Below are 7,601 nucleotides of genomic sequence, written 5' to 3' on the forward strand. Positions count from 1 at the left end.
CACACAGCTCAGCTTGCAAACAGTGTAGTACTCCCACACTGCATTTCATTTAGCAAAATACAGCATTTGGAAACCATAGCAGTTGAAGGCAAATTTGTATCCATTTCACTTGATTCAAGGGATGGTAAGACATTTGTCTATATCCAACATGATCCATTGGATCTGCAACAGGAAGACCTTCAGTGGCTACGAACAAAACCATCTTCAGCTACACAAGCACCCAACCTACTCTCAGTGCAACAGTGTGGAAAACAGGACAACTTCACTGATTTTTGGACAACCTGCCTGATCACAGTGAGTGACTTCTGCCTCTCAGTCTTTATGCTGAACAACACAGTGGCTTTTTGCACAGTCCTTGCTGTCTGTCTCCACCTGGTTGTGCATTTCTGGGATGTGAGACAGAGGAGCAGGAATTGCTGGCAGTAGCCAGGAGAACGTGCAGCTGTGTCAGGTGGCCTTACACAGACAGAGCTGAGCTTGAATTCACTGGGCTATATGTCAGGCAGGAGGTTGTGATCAGATGAAAACTTTTACATGCACAATGTCTGGGGCCATAGAAAGCTGTATTTTACCATTTGTGGGCCCCTGTAAGACATGAACTTCACCCATCCTTGGGCTGCCCACAAATACTTTGCATTGAGAGAATTTGGATGAGACCACAGAGCTAGTCAGAGAAAAAAAAAATCAGTCAATAAATATACTTGCTACATCTACTCAGGAGAAGTAGAATGCATAAAGACTTCTTCTTAGCCAAAAGCAGCCTCCATACACTAGGATGGGATATACCTTAAGTTGGCATGCCCCCCAGGCTCAGTACACTTCTGCAGGGTATATGTGTCATTAAGATCACTTGCAATAGAACATGCATTTATTGTGGCCATTAGAAACCAAACTGCATGCTTGAATTTGAGTAATTTCCCATATTTGTGTGTGTGTGTGCGTTATATGATGCCTATTTGCACAGTTTTAGACTGGGAAACATGATTAACAACTCCTTCAGGCCAATTTAGCTTCAATTTAGCTAGAGACTATTCAGGCCAAGGCTGATTTCAGATGCACAGACACAAGTCTAGCACATCTATAGAGTTTTATTTCACTATAGAGACAAGCACTAAAGTGAAAATGGTGTTAGTTGTAGAACATTAAGGGCTCTTTTCCAACCTATTTAGTTGCTTTTCTGAAACAAGTACAGAATCTGAGATTTGGAGCATTCAGGCTGGAAAGTCGGGATCCAGTTCTGGCCTTTGTTTATCAGGGTAAAAATGTCAAAAAACGCAGTGCATGGTTTTCCTCATGTCAGTGGGAAAACCATGACATCTTCAAAAAAGGGTGCATCAACAAACATTGTTGAGCTCTGCAGACAGCTCTGCCACATACCAAGGCAGCCCATTTTCAAGTGGGATGAACACAGACACAAAGAGGCAAATTCAGGACACTGATGTTAGAAAAGACTAAAATACTTGTGCCAGTTTTTCCTACCTTCTGTTTTGCATGTTCTTCTCTAGCATCTGTTCTTTGAATTGCACATTTGTTTGTGCAAGCTGACTATTTTACACACCTGAACAGCTCCAGAAAAACAAATGGAAAACTCTTTGTGCTTGGTAGCTAAGATGAAGTACTTAACGAACATGTTCCTTTCCAAATGAAATAAATGTTGAGCAGCACACTTATATTGGTTGCTTAGCAACAGGTTATCCTTTGGCTGTGCTGGGGACTGCACAGGTCCTCTGAGACTGCCATTACAGACCTGCTTGGAAATGTCAGATTTGGAAAGGATGCAAAAGTCAGTAATTCTATTTTTTGTGTGGTATCAAATAATTAAACCTCTCCTATTAAATTAGCCTAATCACAGAACTTAGTCCTCTTCTGGGACTGCAAAGAACACAGACTTCAGTGGAAGTAGTATGGTTTCAGTCCTGCAGGGAATAGTAACAATGAGTATGGTTTGCCTTCTAATGAGGAATAAGGTTTTGCAGTTCCCATGTAGCATTTTCCATACATAGCTCTCAAGTGCTCTACAGTGGGTACTATTTTTGACAGGAATACATTAGTTTACCCAGAAAAGCTACACCAGGAGGATGACCAGCTACAGGTACACCAGTAAAGTCCTTAACAAAGGTGTATCCCAGGCAGTGGGTGGCATTATGATTTCCTATTCTTAAATGCCATGTACCAAACACTCCAGTGTGACTACTGAAGGTCCTGATGGCTTGGATGGCCAGCTGGATTGCAATGTCAGTGTTTCATTTACACACATTTATATAGTGCAATAGAAAAGGGACACACAGCTCCGATCTTAGAGCCAGCTAAATCAGCTCAAGGTGGCAGCAGTGCAGGTGTACTCATCATTAAACACTTAAGACATGTAGATTATTCATTTTGTTACTAAAAACCCTTTGTAGAAACAACTGTAGAAGCTGATGCTGCTCTGTGTCTCGAGTCAGTTTAGCCTTGCAGAGAAGTTGGGCTTTTTAGCTCAGATGACACTGAGCTGATGCAGGTGACACGGTGCTGATGCTCAAATGACACTGTGCTGATGCATCTCTGATGCTTCCAAGATCTAAGCTATTAAGTTTGCATAGTGAAGCTTCATGGTTGCACAAGCTCAGGGTGATGCTGCTCACCATGTGGTCTCCTCTTAGAGCTGCCCCAGCCTCCCCAGTTGTGTCACTAAAATTGATAGTGTGAAGGTGTCCAAGCTTGCTGACACCTTTGGCAGCTCTGCCCTGCTCTGTGACTCCAGCCTAGCAAGGGTTCTGATGAATCACACAGTGGTGAAAGCAAATAGAAAGTCCTCTGCCAAATTCCTGACCATTACTGTGTTCTCTGCTGCCTCAGTTAAGCCCCAATAAATCCTCATTTATTTTCGGGTTTCTAGAAAATATTATATTGTTGAAATTCAACTAGCATTCTAAGTCTAAAGAAAAATATATGGCTATCTTTCAAATAGCATAATTATTTTCTTAATACACTACAATTGCAAATCTGCAATTTACAATTGCCATGCATTTATCTTGCATAGAAATGTTCTATCAAAAATGTTAATTAAATAGATATTTTCTAAAATATGAGTATGAGAAAAATAAAACTTTAATTTTTTTTCCCATGTGTAGACACAAACAAATAAAAAATACTGTATTTGAGCATGTTTCAGGCCAAGTGTCACTCCTGTGCAGTGGGAGCAACCAGACAGATAACAGCAGCAAAAACATGGGCCAAAAAGGACAGATGGAATGAAGCTTACAGATACTGATGTCAAAAAGTCTTAATTTTCTAGTTAATACCTGGTAGTAACATCTGAAATGGTTTCAATTATTTAGAAGGCTAGTCCAAATGTCTTAACAACTTTTTTCCTGCTTGCTAGATGGTCAAATCCCCACTTTCCTCTCCTTGAAGAGGCCTCTCTGTGCCACTCTTTGGGAGCACCTGAATTTTGGGGGTAAGAATGCTCTTCTCAAAGTCTTTACTGCTTCAGAAAGGAAGCCAAGGAACCAACAGAAAGACCCAGAGTGTCTGAATTTTTTCAGCTGCTTCAACAAATTCCTGCACCTTCCTCTAGGACTCTGCACAAGTGTGTTTATGCCTTCTCTCAGCTACAAAGACAGTGCTAATGAAGTGGCTTTTTCCTGGGTCCTCCTTTTTTTCAAGGTCTACTTGTGCACAGAGTTTTATGTTCTGTCATTTCTAAGCAGCTGTGAATCCCTTTTGCCAAAGAGCTCTGCAAGGGACTGAGATGACCCTCTGGCTCCCAGTAAGTGCTGGGCACTGCTGAGCCTTGGCTTTAGGCTGATGATCCATTGACTGAACTTCTGGGAGGCAGAAATACTGGTACCTGTAGATTACCACAGCGAGTGCCAACGTGAAGACCTTTCCAATCATGATGATGTTTACAATGTAAATGTTTCAGGTTTAGTACTGAAATTCATTCATCTGGAGGAGGGAGCTTGGCAGAGGAGTGCCTCCACAGGGGATTTCTGGAGCCTACTTTCACTTGCTGAGTTCAGCTACAAACATTTTTCTGTCTTTAGGTTCCAGGATTCTTATCTTTCCACATACAGTAATTCCATTATAGGATTTATACCTCAACATTATTTCTTTGAAATCCACAAGATATTAAAATTATGGACCAGATTGAGAATACAGTTCAAATTATTGCAGGAATTAAGAAAGATCCAAATATTAAAGTTTTCCCTCATGCCACTACTTCTACAAAACTCATATGAGCAATCAAAGCCCAATGATTACCACCTTAATGCAAACATCTCACAGAAAATGCTGTCAGTTGGAAAAAAAAATCTGTTTCTGGTGGATTAAAAGGAGATAGTCCTGATACTCATACTTTCCCATTGGTGTCCCTGAGTGAAGACTGGCACTAATGAGAATTATATGTTGGTTATTATTACTTCAGGCAAATAAATCTAATAGGAATACTGCTGGAAGTACTGCTGCGTTGCTTCGTCAAAAGTGATTTTACAGTTGAACTAGAAGGTCATGCTACAGGTTGCACTACATTTCTGTAGCACACAAGAGGCTACAGAACTGCTCCATGGGCTCAGAACTGATATTCATAAAATCATTAGTGCTGGAAAAGACCTCTAAGATCAGTGAGTCCAAATTCAGTAAAGGTTTATAGAATATCCTAATAGCAGCTCATTGTATTAAGATAACTTGGTATGTTTAACACAAAAATAAATATTACTAGCTAAAACAAGTTTCCAATGTGATTGAGAAATAATATTCAAACTGCAAAATTCTTACTAAGAAGTGTTAACCAGACAACAAAATTAGGAATTATTTTCTTTGCAAATTATCTGATCTTTTCTTTGCTCTCCAGCTAAAGTGACAAACACTTAGATTTTGTTATGTGAATATATACAATGGGATTATAAAGTAATAGAATCACAGGTTCATTTTGGTTGGAAAGGATCTATAAGGTCATTGAGTATAACTGGTAAGGTAACACTCTCAAGCCCACCACTAAATCATGTCCCCAAGTGCCACACCTACCTTTCTTTTAAATCCCTCCAGGGATGGTGACTCTGGGCAGCCTGTGCCAATGTTTGCCAACCCTTTCAGTGAAGAAATTTTTCCTAATATCCCATCTATCACTGACCTTGAGTCTAAAAGTTGTGCCCTGTCCTTAATAGAAGTAGCTTTCAGCTCATCTCAACAAATGAATATTTTTTTTTAAACACTATAAGTCTAATAACTTTGTAAAGTTATTGGGAATAAAAAATAACTTAGTCTCCAAAAGAAAACTCCATTTCAAAATACAAAATCAAATTAGTAATCTTAAGAAACACTTTATGAATTTCAATCTGCTTTTGACCAACAAATAATTTAGAAATATGCAGTAAGACATTTACATAACAGGTAAATAAGCATAGTTACATACATGGCTGCTGTGCCCACTTATTTCAAGCCCCAGTATGACAGTGGCTAGGACTGGGATTACTTCAGCAAATCAGCCAAGCAACAAAAGGCTGTGTACTAATAGCACAGAACCTCTCTGGAAATAATGCTTCAGCTACAGGAAAAGTTTTGTAAATCCTTGTTATTCTTACAAATAACTATTAAAACCAAATCCATCACTGAGTTTTCTACTCAATGCATTTGGTGGACTTACACTGGACTGAACTCAGTCACCCAGCTCTGACCATTCTATTTTAGCTTGTAACTTCCACAAGTGGAACAGGAAAGAAAATCACCTGCTGCACTGGCTCTTCTCCTCTAGAAAGCTACTCATAAACATTTTTACCATGGCTTCTAAGAAAATTTGTTTCCCCAATAAGACACCTTCAGTTTGCCATTCCTGGGGAAGGTTCTATTCTAAATGGAAATGTGTTTTGATTCATGTTTGCTAATAAATATTAAAATTCATGCTTAACTCTAAAACACATTAGGAGCACTAGATTTGGTAGCACTGCTAAGCTGAGCAAGTGCCAATTGCTGCATTTGCACCTGAGTGTTCACCTCAGTCCTGCTCAAATTTACATGCAACGGGGTCCACCAGCAACTATATGCACACAAAGAGAGCACAGAAAGAATGGTTTCAAGACTCACACTGTAACTCAGGGACTTGACTGAGGAGTCATTTTGGTTCCACATGCCCTAGCCTCACCAAGTTAGTCTTAAAGCATGTATTTTCAAAAATGTTACAGTAAATTCGTACTGTGGTCATGGCCAAACAATCATGCTACCCATTTAAAAAACCAAACCTCTTTTCTTTGAGAAGCTTGTAAGGTGCACTTTGATTTACAATTTGTGCCATACAAAATCCAGACAAAAAGACTTCATCCAGTGCAACTGCTGCTGTATGTAGAACTAACACTGCAACTTGAATTCTTTCCTCAACCACTATACTTGGCTTTCTTCTCAGGAAAAGGCAGGTACTGTCTTTTTCTTTTTTTATTCCGACATTTGGAATTTAACAACATCCTCCAAGGATGAACAATTGTTTTCACAAGTACTAAAAAAAGACCCATGGCTTCCTGGCTATGTTTAAGTGTGCTTTACTAATTTGATTTTTTTCTTTTATTTGCCAAAAAAGATCAAGAAATTTGCACTTTCTTGGTCATGACTACAGCCAGGACTGTACTGCAGACACATTGAAACATCTGTGTTCACTTCTGAGTGTGAAGCTCATAAACAAAGCCTCTTCCTAAATCAGGTCTATTTTCCCCTTCAGGACAATGCCACTCACCCCCATCTAATATTTCTTGTAAACTTTTTAACAATCTAAAAAAAATTTCAGATGTTTTAGAAGAGCTCTGTTATAGTTAATCATTTTGAACCCAACAGAATGTCCATTGAAGTCACCAGGAAACCCAGTTGTTTCAGAAGAGAGTAATCAAGCAGTGATTCAAAAAGTAGCTTTGAGCCACTGAAAAAAACAGACCAAATTAAATGAGGAATCAGAGCTAAACCTTTCCCAGGATTCAGTAATGAAATGCAGGAGTGCCACTTTTGGACTGTGTCTGCTGGCCCACAGTGCCTCAAAAAGAGATCTGCATTATAAACCATAAATTTGCTGATAATGTTTGTGCAGCTCAGTGTGGATACTACAGGTTGCAGTTTGTAGTGCATTAAGTAGAGCACCAAACAGTGATTGCAATGTACACACAGAGCACTTATTCCCTATCGATCCCAATGGATTTTGCCTGTGGGAAGTGACGCAGGCTCGCACCGTCTGCTCTTGTGGCTGACTCTGCAATGTCAAAGCACAACTGGGCTGAGCTGCTGCTAAGTAGTGTGGGTTTGTAATGAATGTATGTGTTGATATAAATCAGTGGTTGCTGGATGGGTATTTTAAAATTCCTTTGTCTCTAGTAACACAGCTTTTTCAGGAACAGAAAGGAAATACATGCTCCAAATATCCGTTTTTCTAGCACGCTTGCTCATCTCTGCTGTATGTTCTTAAACAACTGGGTGTATTAAAATCTCCTGAGCACAACCATTAGGATCACAATGTAGAGCACACACTTCAAATACTAGGGTTTGGTTGTTGATTTTCAGTGAATGTTCACCACTTACCAAATAATAAAGGAAATTCTTGTCACTACCTTTTTTCACATGAAATCTGTTAAGTAGTAACAAGATTA

This window comes from Manacus vitellinus, unplaced genomic scaffold (assembly GCF_001715985.3).
Source record: "Manacus vitellinus isolate BGI_N305 unplaced genomic scaffold, ASM171598v3 scaffold_43_pilon, whole genome shotgun sequence".
Taxonomy (NCBI): Eukaryota; Metazoa; Chordata; class Aves; order Passeriformes; family Pipridae; genus Manacus; species Manacus vitellinus.